The sequence below is a fragment of the Phoenix dactylifera genome, chromosome 7, assembly GCF_051530095.1.
Source record: "Phoenix dactylifera cultivar Ajwa chromosome 7, Ajwa_hap1_PhDact_Kaust_v1.1, whole genome shotgun sequence".
Lineage (NCBI taxonomy): Eukaryota > Viridiplantae > Streptophyta > Magnoliopsida > Arecales > Arecaceae > Phoenix > Phoenix dactylifera.
The window spans coordinates 26,381,700-26,399,853 of NC_143196.1; the positions used below are offsets into that span (position 1 = coordinate 26,381,700).

At 39.4% G+C, this 18,154-nt stretch overlaps 1 pseudogene across 1 annotated transcript; it reads left to right on the forward strand.

Moving 5' to 3' along the window:
* Positions 1–1,310: 1,310 nt before the first annotated feature.
* Positions 1,311–16,761, forward strand: LOC120107180 (ABC transporter G family member 1-like; annotated as a pseudogene). The gene is made up of 11 exons (XR_015967428.2): positions 1,311–1,616; positions 1,868–1,919; positions 2,129–2,185; positions 2,287–2,404; positions 10,784–10,880; positions 12,440–12,901; positions 13,604–13,690; positions 13,790–13,918; positions 14,041–14,232; positions 14,758–14,844; positions 15,548–16,761. The product of XR_015967428.2 is annotated as an ABC transporter G family member 1-like (transcript).
* Positions 16,762–18,154: the final 1,393 nt, after the last annotated feature.

An 18,154-nucleotide genomic window follows, 5' to 3' on the forward strand; every position in this document is an offset into this window, starting at 1 on the left:
TAATCTGAGTGTGCATTCAACAGCTCCACCAAACCATTGTGAAGTGAAGTAACCTTGGCAAAGAAGAGAAGAGCATCCTCAAAGCGATAACTATTTTCTCAGCTCTTCTATTAGTGTAAAATTGTTATATTTGCTCTTTTAGAAGTTTCAAACTTTCTTCTTAATTACTTTGTAAGGTTTATTGGTGAGCCCGTAAAACCAACGGTGTAGGTTGTTGGTGAGCCCGCAAAACCAACATAGATTTTTGGTGATCCCGAAAAACCAAAGTGTAAAGGTTTTTGGATTGTGAACATGGAAAACAATCCAACTGTAATCCGCGGGATTATAGTGAATTTCCAAGGGAACGCTTGGAGAGTGGACGTAGGTGCTTAGGAGAGCACCGAACCACTATACTTCTTGTGTGTTTGTATTGTGTATTGTTCTAACTTCACCACACACACTCAATTTATATTAACTAAACCACTCACTCATCAATTGATTTAATTAAGGGATTGAAAAATTTAGAAAAACCAATTCACCCCCCTCCTCTTGGCTTGTCACCTTGGGCAACAACCCCGGCCCAAAAAAAGGCCCACCACAATCTGTAGAGCTACAATAAAGGCTACGCCACTATGGGTTACTTCCTTTGCAGCTTCGCTACTTCGCTGTGGCCTGTGGCCTATGGGAAATTGCTTCAGCTTTCAAGATGACAAGACATGGGAGAGAAGTCCCAATCCCATCGCAGCCAGGTCCCTAGGAACAGTCGAAAGAACTTTGACAGCAGCGTGGCGGTGGATGGGAGGTCCGGAGGTGTTGAATTTATGATCAGAGACCACTACGGTAAATTGGTCGTAGCAGGAGGTCGCCGCACGCCAGGACTCACCGTAGTTGGGATAGAGCTTCGGGCAGCCTAGGAGGGTATATCATATGCGAGGCGGATGCTCGGTGCCGAGCGGGTGCACATCGAGAACTCATCTATAGTGATTGATTGGATACAGGGTGCGGACAGGTATGGAGATGGTCATCCACTTATTTGTGAGACTCGCAGGTTGATTACGGAGCTGGATGAGTACCAGGCATCACATGTATTTCGGGAGACGAACAGGGCAGCAGATTGGGTCGCCTCCTATGTTGCATGGCATTCCGAAAAGTTCCTATCGACGTCCACAGTAGAGCTCCCTCTCCCTTTGTACTTTCTATTTTTTTTTGATTTGGCAGAATGTGCTCATATTAGAGCTATATAAATTGCCGTTTTTACTAAAATAAATAAATAAATATATAAAAAAAAAATCCACCTGCGTGTGAAGCTGGTATAACCTCTGGCTATTGGTCATATTCGGCTACTCCTTGTCCTTGCCGCCTTGGTCCCAAATCCCATCACTGTAGCACTGTTCTTCCTTCGCAGGCAGCAGCTGTTCCGAAAGCGGCAAACAGGCACTTCCCGTGACCCCATCTTCCCCATTGCTGCTCTTCTCGGCATTCTCGCTCAGCCGGCGGCAGACTACCCCTGAACCCTTGGCACTACCCTTTCAACTCCGGCAGCTCGCTCCAAATCTCTTTTCCCAGCGCCGAACTGGCGACGCCGAGAGAGGAGGAACCCCCCATCCACCCTCTTTGGAATCCGTCGAGGAAAGATGGTATTTTTCTTCTATTATCTCTTCCGCTTTCTTCTCTTTTGCATCATTCGTTCTTTTTCTAGGTTTTAGGGATTTATTTCTCTCTCATTTTGACTGTTACTTTGAGGGATTTAATTCCTATGTTGCGTGCGTGCCATCTCTGATCCCATGGATTTCTTGGGGTTTTTGCTACCGATATCTGCTCTCTTCTTCTTGTTCTTCATCTGTTTTCATTTCCTTCGTGTGTGTTGTGGGTGCTTCGGAACCAACAGACGGTGGATTACCCTAGCTTCAAGCTCGTGATCGTTGGGGACGGCGGGACAGGTGACCCTTTCTTTATTTCTTTACTCTTTCTTTTTCTCTTTATTTCTTTCCTTTTTTTGTTTTTTATAATTTTCTTTCCTCTTCCTACACTGATCCATAGTTTTAGGCGATTAAGTTCTTTCTTTTGGCTCTTTCTTGATCCATATTTTTTGGTTGATTGATCGGACGAAAGAGAACTGATTTTTAAAAAGTTTTGTGATCTGCTGCAGGGAAGACTACCTTCGTCAAGAGACATCTCATGGGGGAATTTGAGAAGAAATATGAATGTAGGTGTCTGACATACCCAGAAATATATGTTCTCTTTTTTTAATATTGATTACTTTCCTTTTATTTAAAAAAATGATCGAGTTCTTGGCTTCTTTGGCAGCTACCATTGGTGTCGAAGTCCATTTCTTGGATTTGCACACCAACTGTGGAAAGGTCCAGTTCGACTGCTGGGATACTGCAGGACAGGAGAAGTTTGGTGGGCTTAGGGATGGATATTAGTGAGTCATCGCTTCTAATCTTTCTCTGCTCTTTCATATTTTTATGTGCTTCTCTCTAGTTTTGCTCCATCCTGTTAGTTTTCTGTATCTTCTATTTTTTTGCTGTGAACATCAGCTTTATTAATTTGATGGTTTTCGTGCGAGTGGGTTGTGTACTTTCCCCTTGAGAGTGTCGGTTTTTTTTTTTTTGGGTGTTAAAAGAAAGAGGTAGGGGAGAAGGAAGGGACAAGCCCACCTCCGCATAGCAGCCCCCACTAGGCCCCCACCCCGCCAGGAAAATGTTCAATATAGGCAGATAAGTTTTACTCATACCCTTCGCACCCAAGGGTGAGTACGTCATACCTAGCACCACCAAAGCTTCCATTGGACCAATAAACGCTCATAGACCTCATGTCCAAGCAGTGTCACCACATTTTAATCGACGCGCAGGGCGATTCGAACTTGGAACCATGCGGTTAGAAAACAATGCCGAGTTCCACTAAGCTACCACCTTGGTGGCTTGAGAGTTGTCTTTGCATGCTTCATTCTGGTCTATATTGGGTTTTTGGACAGAATTCATATCAGTCAGGGCCGACCCGACCCTTAAAGAGTTATTTGATGTATATATTTCATTTTGTATAAAATCAGGGATAAGGGATTTTCTTATACTTTCAAATACAATTAATAATCAAAACTAGCTTGCTGTTGGGTATCTGCTTTATTGATATGCATTGCCAGTGACCTTTAAATCTTAATATGTATCAAAATCTATTTTGCTGCTGCATTGCTATCGTATTTTCTTTTTCATCATTTTTTATAAAAAAAAATAGTGAGTTCGCCTTAGACTCTGAAATACATTGAGCCGCCCATGCGCAGATGACAAGTTTGGAGCATGACACGTAGCGGCAAAATAGAGGCTTATAGTTTGCATAAGAGATTAACGTTTGTACATAGCAACAAAATAGAGGCTTGACTTCGTGCAAAATATTCCACATAAAGAACAAGATAAATGGCTTTTGTTCAACAAGCATCAAATTCACACGGTGCAACATAGTTTGGTATAGTTTGTTGCATTTGATGCAAGTGAGGAAAGTGTGGCCAACAATAGCTTAGTCTTGTTTCAAACTAATACCAAGCCATGTGCATTCAGCATGGCTTGAAATAAAACTCTCATTTTATCATTAAAAAAACAAAAAACATTACGTATGTACTTGATGCGCATGGCAAGAAGGATCCAACAAGTGGCTTTCAGTGCAAGGAAAGAGTATAGCTTTTGCATTTTATTTGTAGCGCTCTCTCCCTCTCTGAGGTGGAGTTAAACCCAACATCCAAGAAAGGTACATTTCACCAAAACATGAAAAAATCTGAACAAGAGCAAGCTAAGGAGATAAAGAATTAATCCAAAAGGTTGTAATAATTTCCTCTCACGGGACCTGCTAACCAGTTGGAATTACCATTCGAGCTAAGTGCTTAGTGATCGAGAGAGTTGTTAATTCTCCAGATAGAAGGGACGCAAAGTGTCACGCCCCCGGCCCGAGATTGCGAGCCGGGTGTAATCTCGGGTTGGGGTCCGCGCCAACCGCCGCACACCCGTAGGAAACTCTCCCTACGAGCATGCAAGGCATCTTAACCAAACATCTCAATTATATAAATCTAAAATAATTTAACTGAATAAATGTAACTTATTCTATCGATTAACTTAAGTCATAAGGTCTCATAGTTCTAGATACGCAGCGGAACAATAATTTACCAACATGCAGAAATCTAGTTCTTAAAATAACAAAACCTTGCAATGTCCAGCAATCATAATAAATGTCCAAAATAACAGATCAACTTAAATAACCCTAATTTAAGATAACTTGTGCCACAATCCTTCTAGTCGCTCTCCCATTTTGGAACCCCCAATAGGCTAGTTCTTGGAATCTGTAAAACAACAATAAATTATATAATGAGCTAAACAGGCCAGTAAGTAATGAACACTCTAACTAGATAAATCAAGCAATAATATGTAGAAAATAAATATATATGCAGTTCCAAGGTACAAGTCAAATATTTCTTAAATTCTTTAGATTCTTTTCACGGTTTCGAGATTCTTTCACATATTTAATTCATCTCGTCGATCCTGAACTATGACCACATGTTCCCTGTGGCAGGGTCATCAACACCGACTAATCTTCTTGCGGTAAGTCCTTCAGGACAGTCAATTGCTAACGTATCTGCCCCCATTGGCGGGGTCCTCAACATAGCCAGGTCGAAATTCAATTAGTTCTCTATTTCATATTTCAGTCATGAAAACATGCAGTGTCAAAACCAAATATCGTTCATATCTTAATTTCTTTCAATTTATCAGATTCAACTCAACAGCCAGGAACTATGGCCACATGTTTCCTGTGGCAGGGTCATATCATCGACTATTCTTCTTGCGGTACCAATGTATTAGCCCCCATTGGCAGGGTCCTCAATATAGCCCGACTGCAAGTCTGAATCTATTTCAAGTCATTATCTTTTCTTACATTATGTTCAGTGTTCCAAGCCGAAAAGTACAATGCCAGAGCAATTAAATACAATTCAAATCTGAAGCAAATACGTTCAATCAGAGCCATACAATATTCAAAAAATATACATATAATCCATGCATCAAATTCGAAATCACGAATAATTCGATTCGTAAAACAGATATTTAGTTTTCCGATAAATCTAGTAAAGATGTTACATCACTTACCTTGTGAACGCGATCCACAATAAATCCAATTAATTCCGTAAATCCCTCGCAGAACCTAATATCCAAAAATCATATTCTTCTTTTAAAATTCATCACAATATATGTATACAAAAACTTAAATTTTAATATTCTCCCATGGCTGATCCTACAGAAGTGCCTAGCACCCCGAGTTCGGGTTCATACCCATAAACCACCCCCTCTCTTTATTCATTTTTTTTTATTTTTCCTTCTTTTCTTTTTTTTTCTTTCTTTTCTTTTTCTTTTTCCTTCTTTTTCTTTTTCTTTTCTTTCCTTTCCTTTCCTTTTTCCTTTCTTCTCTTCTTCTCTAGAAACTTCTCCCGATTTCTTTCTTCCTTCCCCTTCGGCGAAACAGGGGATCCGTGACCCCCCCGCCCCCTTCTTCTTCCCTCTCGGTCGAGCCCAAAGGCGGCCGTGGTGGCCGGCTCTGACAGCGGCAGGAGGTGGCGGAATAAGCCCGGCCACTCCCGGCGGCGGGCGGCGGCGAACAAGGCTAGCGGCGGAGCACTCGGCCGACTGATTTTTTGGACCCAAGTTCCGGCGATTGGCCGGTTCCAAAACCTCAACACATCATGGCTAATCACCAAGAGAGGAGAAGGCCTTACCTCAGCCCCGACGAAAGTCCGGCAGCTTTCTTCCTCTCCGGCGGTAAGGAAGAAGAAGACCCCTTGTACCGAAGAAGACCCAAAGCCCTCTATCTCCCTCTCTCTTTCGCTCTCTCTCTCTCTCTGCCGGCAGCCCGAGGAGGAAGAACTCAGGCATGGCGGCTCTACCTCGAGTGGTCTCAAAGGGGAGGAGAATGCCCTAAAACTGGGGATCCCGGCTTCTTCGGGATGGATCCCCTCCACCTCCTCACCGTATGCCCTCACGTGCAACGCACGTGAGGCCAGAACTGGTGGCTGGGCCGGTCAAGTGGATCGGGCCCAGTTCGGTTCAAAGCTTGGGTCTCACATTCTTCCTCCCTTAAAATAATTTTGTCCTCGAAATTAACTCACTTAAAGTTTCAAATTATGAAAATATGGAAACATCATATCATTCCCGAGCTCCTAAACAATCCTCATCTCGAAATGTAAGCTCACAAGATTTTGGCAAAATCATGGCATCTCAAAACTTAATCCTTTCCATATATGATTCATAGCAAGTTTTTTTTTTTTTTGATCTCTTTCGAATTAAGACTAACCTTCCATCCTTGGATTAAAATGCCATAATTCTTTTTCCGAATAAATTAATTGCTCTTGATTAATTCTACATAGAAATTTAATCGGTTAAATGTAAGTAGGAGAAAGCTTTAGCATCAAATGCTCCTCATTTTTTTTTCCATGAAATAATGATGAACCTTTGTCTTAGAAAAACCTCAAGCCCTTTCAAATAGATAGATTAATAGGAGATCCATGTTAAAGTATTCTAGATCTAAGTCCAATCAAGTAACCACCAATTCGTTAATGCTACATTTAGGATGCCCAAGATTCTCCCAAGCACTATCAACAATAGAAAACCCATGGGTGAAAATTACATAGCTACCTCTAGATTATTCATAGAATCAACAACATTTTTCACTGCTAGAAGATTAACTTAAGTCTTCCAGTAATTCTACTTATCAATACAACTTCATCTTATCATAAGAAAGGTCCAATACCTCCAAATTTGGTTCTTTTTGTGGATGATGTAAATCAAACTTCTCTCTCTCATCAATAAAAATCAACGTCTTAATTTTGAATAAGAACATCAAGTTTCTTTGTCAAAATATCAATTGCTCTTGATTAACCGATCTATCACAAGATTAGATCATAAACAACTCTAATCCACCCCTAGTGGAATATTCATCAAAGTCAGTTGACAACCTCAAGTTCTTTCAAATAGAGGGTTGATATTAATTGAAGAAGTACAAGCTTCAGATTTAGGAGGAAATAGGTCTACACCAAAATATTCCAGATCCAAAATCAAAATCGATGATCTATTAATTCTAGTCTCAAGATGTTAATCATTTCCTTAGCATGACATAAAATTAGAGAACCTATGATAGTGCAGCGACATCCAAAAATTCAAAATCAAATCAAGTCTTTTGTTATTAAAACTTGCCGAATTAAAGGGATAATACTTCTGACCAACTTAGAAAAATAGTTCAGACCACTACGCTTTCACTGCGCACTCTGATTCAAACCATCAATTTTTTTTTTTTTTGAATTCACTAATAACTTTTTTAATCAAAATACTACTTTGTATTTTGAACTAAGGAGATCCAAAATTTTAATTTCCAAGTAAAGCCCAAAAAGAACTTTTGATTTCGTCCTCTTACTTCCTCCGAGTACATCCATCTAGACTGATCCTCGAGTCAATTGATACGTTCAAAAACACCATATAGGCTAGTTACTATAATTCAAAATAAATTGAATCTTATTATTATTATTATTATTTATCAACTCAACTAGACGATTTCAGGTCAAACTCTTACAAGTAAAAACAACCAAAAGAATTTTTTTCAACGCTCCACCAAGATAGAACACCTTAAATCAATAGATATAAGTAAAATCAACTCGGTCATCTCTCCAAGAGTTTTCTTCATCGAGATCTTTGATATTTATCAAAAATCTTCCATCATAACCATGTAAGCCTCTAAAATTCAAATTCTTCAGGCAAATCTAGATTTTATCAGCAACCACAACAATATTGACAAAAATTCTAGTTCAACTTATAAATCCAAACTTTGAATTGAAGTTTCATATACATCACGTAGTATCCGATAAAGATCTGTTATTTGGATCCAAATATGACAATTAAAATTATTAATGATTATTCCAAGATAAATACTTTACAATTTCCAATAAATCAATTCTTCAATAAGAAAATAGACCTATTTGCAATATCACCCTGCACATTTTTCTTCTACATGCTAGTTTCATTCCTAATCCACATATAGGTTCAAACCTCAATGAATATTCCAATCAAGCACTGTAAAAGGTTTCATAGCCCAAATCTTAAACAACTTCATATAAATGGATCTTAATTTGCCTTTAAAAAAATTATCTTCAAAATTAAGCAATATCATAGTATACCTCCATATCAATTTTTGAGTTTACAAGTTCACTTAAATAATAAATAATCACAATGCATGATAATATTCCATGGCCAATCCTTTTGCACTTAATTTAGATCCAAATCTAACTAATTATAACTTGATTCATAGATTGCCCAACCTTCCATAATGTATCAAACCTCATAAGTAAATTCAATCATAATTTCCTAGTAACCTTCTCATACATAATCAATTACAAGGCTTAATAGAAAATCTTGAAAGTAGCTGACAATGCAATTGGCATAGATTCACGTCCAATGCCTTTAGTGTTTACCCACCTACACTCATCCTATGTCAGATTCTGTCTTAGATTTTATCCACTTATGCTCTGATACCATAAAAGTTGTCACGCCCCCAGTCCGAGATTGCGAGCCGGGGGTCCGCGCCAACCGCCGCACACCCGTAGGAAACTCTCCCTACGAGCATGCAAGGCATCTTAACCAAACATCTCAATTATATAAATCGAAAATAATTTAACTGAATAAATGTAATCTTATTCCATCGACTAACTCAAGTCATAAGGTCTCACAGTTCTAGATACGTAGCGGAACAATAATTTACCAACATGCAGAAACCTAGTTTTTAAAATAACAAAATCTTGCAATGTCCAGCAATCATAATAAATGTCCAAAATAACAGATCAATTTAAATAGGGTTTTTTGCATGGATACCGTTCTAAATATCGAATTTTGCGTGAATACCCTTTCAAAATTGATATTTGCATGTATATCCTCGTAAAACTCTGTTATTGTACAAATATCCCTAATAGAACAGTTATTTTAACGGCGTTAAAAAAATTATATTTATATAAATTAAAAATAAAATAAAAATTTAAAATGACCATATTATTCTTACTCTTCCCTCCCACCCTTCCTCCCCCTCCCCCCGGTGCCCGGCTTCAGCACACACCACCCCCCCTCCCTCGCGGGTGCCTTACCCTCCCACAGCTGCAAGCCCAGCGGCTCTCTGGTTCCCAGGGAGAAAGATGGAGGGCTTTGGGGTGGCTCCTCTATCAGCGAGGGCGCGGGAGATAGCCAAGGGTCGAGAAGAGCTCCTCAGGTTCCTGCGAGACTTCCTAGAGTCGGAGTACGAGCTCTCGCTCACCAACCTCGTCGAGAAAGGATCGGCTGCCGGCACTCAGCTGCAGAGGAGAAGAAGACTTCCCCAGGAGGAGAAACCAACCGAGCGTCATCAGCTGTTAAGGAGAGAGAAGCGGAGGAACAGCAGGGGCAGTTGCGGCAGCAGCAGCGATGGAGTGCTCTTGAATTTTTACGTGCCGAGTTCCCTAACCCGGAGCCAGCTACCGAGACACCAGAGGTATCAACAGTGTAATAGATCGAGAGAGAATCCTGACGGGCCGAGGTTCCTTTGGATTCTGTGAACCTATGCTTGTTGCTATCCTTCCACACTTGAACTCTACTCCCCTTAGGGCTTTTCCTCCTCATTGGCTGGCATTTCCCATCCCTTTAGAGAATAATAAGGCCATGGGAGCAAGCTAACAAGCTCCTAAGAAACCCATATCTCCTTCCTGTCTGCCTTGAAAACCCGCCATAAATTCACTTAAAAACGACGAATAGTACCACCACCTACACACACAAAAAAGAAGAGACTCTCTTACTTGTTATCACAAAGCAAACTCATTTCTCTGAGTTTTGCTGGATTTTAGGTGGCTTTGTGAAGCCTTTATCCTGATTTTGTTTCTCTTTTCCTGTTTCCATTACCACCAACTCAGTGCTGTTAAAGCCACCTACTTAGCATTATTTCTGGTCCTTAGACAAGCCACCTTCTTTCCAACTCAAACCAGCAGTCCTCTCTCTCTCTCTCTCTCTCTCTCTCTCTCTCTCTCTCTTCTGGGCCCAAGAGATTCTGAAGCAGAGCACAGCTGTGTGGAGCTCCTGTCTTCTTCTTCTTCTTCTGGCACAAGAAAAGCTGTGTGGAACGCCCGCGATCGGGATCCCGATACTCGGGGGGTGGGGGGGAGAAGTCGGGCACGGGGGGGGAGGGGAGGGGAGGGGAGGCCGGGCACGGGTGTGCTGAAGTCGGGCACCGGGGGGAGGGGGAGAGGGAGGATAATAACATCATTTTAAATTTTTATTTTATTTTTAATTAATATAAATATAACTTTTTTAACGCCGTTAGAATAACTATTCTGTTAGGGGTATTTGTACAATAACAGAGTTTTACAAGGGTATACATGCAAATATCAATTTTGAAAGGGTATTCACGCAAAATTCGATATTTAGAAGGGTATCCATGCAAAAAATCCATTTAAATAACCCAAATCTAAGATAACTTGTGCCACAATCCTTCTAGTCGCTCTCCCATTTTGGAATCCCCAATAGACTAGTTTGCGGAATCTGTAAAATAACAAGAAATTGTATAATGAGCTAAACAGCCTAATAAGTAATGAACACTCTAGCTAGATAAATCAAGCAATAATATGTAGAAAATAAATATATATGCAGTTCCAAGGTACAAGTCAAATATTTCTTAAATTATTAAGATTCTTTTCACGGTTTCGAGATTCTTTCATATATTCAATTCATCTTGTCGATCCTGGACTATGACCACATGTTTTCTGTGGCAGGGTCATCAACACTGACTAATCTTCTTGCGGTGAGTCCTTCAAGATAGTCAATTGCCAACGTATCTGCCCTCATTGGCGGGGTCCTCAACAAAGCCAGGTCGAAGTTCAATTAGTTTTCTATTTCATATTTCAGTCATGAAAACATGCAGTGTCAAAATCAAATATCGTTCATATCTTAATTTCTTTCAATTTATCAGATTCAACTCAACAGCCAGGAACTATAGCCATATGTTTCCTGTGGCAGGGTCATATCACCGACTATTCTTCTTGCGGTACCAATGTATTAGCCTCCATTGGCAGGGTCCTCAATATAGCCCGACTACAAGTCGGAATCTATTTCAAGTCATTATCTTTTCTTACATTATGTTCAGTGTTCCAAGCCGAAAAGTACAATGTCAAAGCAATTAAATACAATTCAAATATGAAGCAAATACGTTCAATCAGAACCATACAATATTCTAAAAATATACATATAATCCATGCATCAAATTCGAAATCACGAATAATTCGATTTGTAAAACAGATATTTAGTTTGCCGATAAATCTAGTAAAGAGGTTACATCACTTATCTTGCGAATTCGATTCACAATAAATCTAATTAATTCCGTAAATCCCTCATAGAACCTAATATCCAAAAATCATATTCTTCTTTTAAAATTCATCACAATATATGTATACAAAAACTTAAATTTAATATTCTTCCATGGCTGATCCTACAGAAGTGCCTAGCACCCCGAGTTCGGGTTCATACCCATAAACCACCCCCTCTCTTTATTCATTTTTTTCTTTTTCCTTCTTCTTTTCTTTTTCTTTTTTCCTTCTTTTCTTGTTCTTTTTTCTTCTTTTTCTTTTTTTTTTCTTTTCTTTCCTTTCCTTTTCTTTTTCTTTTCTTCTCTTCTTCTCCAGAAACTTCTCCCGACTTCTTTCTTCCTTCCCCTTCAGCGAAATAGGGGATCCGTGACCCCCCTGCCCCCTTCTTCTTCCCTCTCGGTCGAGCCCAAGGGCGGCCATGGTGGCCGGCTCTGACAGCGGCAGGAGGTGGCGGAGCAAGCCCGGCCACTCCCGGCGGCGGGCGGCGGCGGCGAACAAGGCCAGCGGCGGAGCACTCGGCCGACCGATTTTTTTGGACCCAAGTTTCCGGCGATTGGCCGGTTCCAAAACCTCAACACATCATGGCTAATCACCAAGAGAGGAGGAGAAGGCCTTACCTCAGCCCCGACGAAAGTCCGGCAGCTTTCTTCCTCTCCGGCGGTAAGGAAGAAGAAGACCCCTCGTACTGAAGAAGACCCAAAGCCCTCTCTCTCTCTTTCTCTCTCTCTCTCTCCGCCGGCAGCCCGAGGAGGAAGAACTCGGGCATGGCGGCTCTACCTCGAGTGGTTTCAAAGGGGAGGAGGAGAATGCCCTAAAACAGGGGATCCGGGCTTCTTCGGGATGGATCCCCTCCACCTCCTCACCGTGTGCCCTCACGTGCAACGCACGTGAGGCCGGAACTGGTGGCTGGGCCGGTCAAGTGGACCGGGCCCAGTTCGGTTCAAAGCTTGGATATCGTAGCCCTTGCATTTGTGAAAAACTTGTAATACTCATCCAAGCTTGTGATGCTAACAAACTAATATTGATATGCATACTTATAAAACGATCTTTTCCTCATTAATATAGGCTTATGTGACCCAAGATGACATTCTCAGGACAACTTTGACGGTGAGAGAAGCTGTATACTATTCTGCACAGCTCCAACTGCCAGACTCCATGTCTAAATCTGAGAAGGAGAGAGCAGAGACGACTATAAGGGAGATGGGCTTTTAAGATGCTACGGACACAAGGATTGGAGGGCAGGCATCTAATGGAATAAGTGGTGGCCAGAAGAGGAGGGTTAGCATTTGCATAGAGATTTTAACACGGCCAAAGCTTCTCTTCTTGGATGAACCCACAAGTGGACTAGACAGTGCTGCATCATATCACGTTGTGAATTGCATCATCGACCTATCTCGACATCATGGAAGGATTATTATCGCTTCGATCCATCAGCCTAGCAGTGAAGTTTTTGAGCTTTTTGATAACTTGTGCCTTTTATCTTCTGGCAAAACAGTTTATTTTGGACCTGCTTCTTTAACTAATGAGGTGATCATGAGTTTCATAATGGCCATAACTTTTTTTTTTGGAATAAAAGCACAAATTGTTCTAATTGATCAATATCTCGACTTTAATCTATCTATCTATCTATCCTCTATTGATATCATAGAATATATAACTACTGGGTAGTTCATTGCCATGTCTCTATCAAAGAGTGATTCAAATTTCAAATTATTCTGTTTTCATAATAAAAATTATTCAATACTTCAAGCTTTTATATTTTGTCAGTTATTTTTCAAGCTCATTTTTGGAAGCAGGCTGTTAATCTAAGAACTATCCACTTTTTTGATCTGAACCAGTAACTGTTATTATAACCAACCATCTATGGACCATTAAAACAGACAAGATCAAGATCTTATATAGTAATCATACGACAGGCAGGTGTAATTAATTTCAAATTTAGGAAAAATTTATGTCATTAATGATCAAATAGTCAATTTGAGTTTACCTTTTCTTCCATGACATTGTCGCATGTCTGCTGAATCTATTTCATATGCACCCTACATGAGGAATTTCTGCGTCTTCTTTATATACTTTAAAAATTGAAAACTTGCTTTTGAAAAATTTAGTCTAATTGAAAACTTGCATTCTCCTAAAGATATGACACTGAATGAATAAAGGTTAGAAAATGTTGGAAGTGCAATCAAACCTTTGACTTCTAATGATTCAGTATTCTATTTTCTCTTGCAGCTTTTTGGTCAAAATGGATTTCCATGCCCATCCATGAGAAACCCCTCTGATCACTTCCTCAGAACTATCAACAAAGACTTTGATGAGGTTAGACAGTTCCTTGTGCACTTCTGTATCAAGTTCTTGAACAAACTTGAATATACAAAAGAAAAGTGCTTAAGGTTTTTTTTCTTCTCTCCCAATTAGGAGATTGTAAAAGGCTGTAGTAGCCAATCAAAAACCACTGCTGAAACCATTGATATCCTCATAAGATCATACAAGCTATCCAATATCCACCAAGAAGTTGAGAGGCGAGTAGCTGAGATGCGCAGATTGGTATGTCAATTACATGAATCTTCCTTGACCATGATTCTATTATTCATAGCATTACTGCTGCAGAAGGGAATGCAAAGATTTAATCACAAGATCAATTATCACAAAGAGGTTTCCTTTTGCAGGAAGGAGATGCCGTGAAGAAGGGAAGTCAAGCTAGTTTCACTACTCAGTGCATTGTCCTCACCAAAAAATCATTTAAAAACATGTACAGAGATCTAGGATACTACTGGCTGCGACTCGTAATTTATGCTATATTGTGTCTATGCATTGGCACCATGTTTTATGACATTGGACATAGCTATGGATCAATTCAGGTGAAATGCCTAACTCTGAAGGATACTTGTTACAACCTTTGTTTTCTAGGATATTTTTTTCAAGAGCCTTAACAGGCTACCCTAATTTCAATTTTATGGAGTAGCTAAATGGTCAAACTGTAGACCTTCAAGTAACGACCATGTTTTATGACTGGCTCCCAACCTGCCATCACTTGGTCCGAGTTAAGGCCAAAGACAATTTGAGCCTAAGAGGTGCCTATGGTAATACTAGAGATCCGCAGTTATATAAGAGAAATCCGGTTTATTCATCATATAAGCCCATACAGCCATAGACATGTAAAAAATCCAAATGGCATAGAAGAAGGCAATGGTAATTGATGAATGTGTCGTAATTCAACTTTAGGCGCAGAAAATAAAGCCAGAAAGGTCGATTTAATACTCAACCTTGAACCAGATATATTTCAATATTGAATTTAGAACAACATGGTATTTGTTGATAGTTCAGTGATCTTTATTGGAAAAAAGTGTAACCAAGGAACTGATGTGTAGATTTAAACTTCCCAGGCTTGGGGTTCGGTGCTTCTGTTCGTATTATCATTCCTAACTTTTATGGCAATTGGTGGTTTTCCTTGCTTTACAGAAGAGATGAAGGTTAGTGGCATTCTTAATGTTCATTATTTGCAAATTTCAGAAGTCCTATTTATCCATGAATTCAAACTATGCTTGGTAATATAAGCTCCTGTAATATTGCTTCTGCTCTCGCCACGATCAGCATGTTTCACAGATCGATAGAAGTATGTATTCAAACTAAAACACCAATATGGCATTTAGAATCCCAGCTTCAATTCTACAAGTTCCACTCGATCAGTATTTTACATATCAATTTCAACAAAACTCTTTCATGTAGACCTGTTCTGGATATATGTAATTTGGCAAGCCATCACATTGGTTGTTCTAAGCGAGCAACTTCATGTGTTTGGTTTGTAGCTTGACAAATATTTTGTAATTGGATTTACCAAAACCTACTTAATTACAGTAATTTATCCTATAGAAATTGGCCATTGGACAAGTTTTGCAAGATGGAGGCTACAACGACAATTTTTGGGCTAATCATAAAGGTGTTCTTTTTGCGAGTAATGGCCAGCCAAACATTACATACAACCAAGTAATCACATAAAACAGCTGCCATAAATGCAATTACTATGACATGTAATTTCAGCTACGTGAAAACTCTAGTCACTGGTAATCAAAGGAGTTCATGGTTGTAAAATAATTTTTTAATTGTTCATAGATTATTTCATAAATGTGTTATGAAGTTGTCACTAACATGTCAACTTTTTTTTTTGATCCAAAGATCTTTCAAAGAGAGAGACTAAATGGGCATTATGGTGTCACTGCATTCATGATAAGTAACATGCTTTCTTCCGCACCATATATAGCTCGTCTCTGTAATCCCGGCAGCCATGGCTTACTACCTTATTGGCCTCCAAAGCAGAGTTGATCACTTCATTTTCTTTGCTATGGTGTTGTATGCATCGATGTTGCTTGTTGAGGGCATGATGGTGATCGTCGCTAGCATTGTGCCCAATTACCTTATGGGCATCATCACCGGTGCCGGAATTCAAGCAACGATGATACTATCGGCCAGCTTTTTCCGATTGCCGAATGATCTTCCGAAGCCAGTGTGGCGATACCCAATGTACCACATAACCTTCCATAAGTATGCCAACCAAGCTTACTACAAGAATGAGTTCATTGGACTTTCCTTTCCCAACATCCAAGCTGGGGGTGCAGCCACTATTACTGGGGAGGAAATTGTGAGGGATTTTTGGCGGATGGAGGTGGGCTACTCTAAGTGGGTTGATCTTGCCATACTGTTTGGTATGGTTATTCTATATAGGGTCTTGTTTTTGGTCATTGTGAAGGCTAGTGAAAAGGTGAAGCCCATGGTTAGGGCTGGTCTAAACAGGCGACCCAAACACGTCATAGGGCCGCCCTCAACACTTCTAGCTGATGTAATTTGATAAAAAGATTTTTTTTCTCTTTTTTCTTCATTTTACTAGGTATAATCAATGTATTTGGTCCATGTAATTCTGATGTTTTATTTAAAAGTGGGACCATCTGATTGATCATTGTTTTTCGAGTAATATCCAGGATTTTGACGTAGACCTCCTCAAGGATAAGTAGGTAAAGGAGAAGTGCTAACCAATTGAGCTAACAATTGTTTGTGTTTGATGGAGTGTTCTGATGTCGTAGATAGAGAGTTGATAGATGTAGTTCCATTTAATCCTTATTTATTTGTTTTCTTTGTACCTTGGCTATTTGAGTAAATGTTAGAATTCGACCGGGGCGATTCAAATAAACTAATGCTGCAAGAAGAGATCGTCCATATTAATATATAAGATCGAGAGTTCAATGTCAGCATCTCCATGATTCCAAAGCATACAACATTGCCTACTTCCCTAGCTACATGTATCCATGTTTTCCACTACAATCCATTGTCCATACTTCTCAAGCTTCATGCATCACATATGGCGCCGTACTCTAGTCTAGATAACAAAAAAAAAATGCAGGAGAGAGGGGGGATCTAGATTCCAGCATGGAGTCAAAGTTGCTGGAATAGAGAAGCTAATGTATAATAGCCTATTGCATTGTTGCTTTAAACTAAATTTTGCTCACTATTAAGTCTAATGTATATTGTTGATCTTTTTCTTTATCAATTTAATCTTTTGAGGTCAATTGGTTAATATAATTCGAAACTCAGATTTGCTAGAGGTCTGACTGTTGTAGTCACCTACTCTCTTTTCGCCTCTTTCCGTTGAACACAATTTAATGGGGCGGGCATCAAAAGAAGAAAATATGGAGTAGATTTTCTATTCTACCATGTTTTTCCCAGTGTGTATTTTAAAGAAGGAACCCAAAAATTAGGGACTCCTCCTACAAACAAAATTTGTCAGTCCTGTGGTTAAAAAAATCAGAAAAAGAAAGGAAATCTCACATAAACGGCATCCTCTTTCTTTCTTGTTTCCAAAATATAGTTTTTATTGATATATATTACATGGCCAGATGATACACACTAAACAAATTAGTTATCTAGCAAGCCAACACACACCTCTAGGTAAAAACCAAAACACAGTTTTTAGAATATAGTGTTTACCAAATATACACTACATGGCCAAGTGATACATACTTAGCAAATTAGTTATCTAACAACTCAATATATACCTCTAAACAAATTGATACATAGTTTCTAAAATATCATATATACTACAAGGCCAGATGATACATACTCATCAACTTTCTAATATATACTGCAAGCTTCTTTGATACACACTCAATAGTGATCCAGTATACATCTCCAGATAAATCGATATATATTTTTCAGAATATTTTTTATATCGGTATACACCACATTGCCAGTGATACACACCAAATAAATTAGTAATCTAACAATCCAATACATATATGTAAGTATATCGATATGTAGTTTCCAGAGTATTACATCATCGGTACCAATACACAATACGCAATTTTCTAACTTTATTGAATTGGGTCAATAATCTCATCTACCAGCAAATATAATATGGATTATTCTCTCTGGTCGCAAAATCTACCACACGGTGATATGCGTGGCCTTTGTTCTAATCCATTAGGAGGACTAAAGTACTAGGACTAGGTATTAGAATAGACTGAGTCCTATTTCATGTTTGTACACGTCTCATTTATATCTTTATAACTTGTCTTGTAGTTAATGAGGCGATGTCAATCATATATTTAATCCAACAGAATCTAGGAGAGATCAGCAGTCATGATCAGGTAATGGTGAAACCTCTTACCATGAAGTCCATGATAACCTAATAGATTGTACCAGTTGAGGAAAAACGCCATGGGCCACCTGTCTCACATAAACTATCACTTGGCGTCTTATGATGTTGGCACAGCTAAGAATGACTCAACGAAC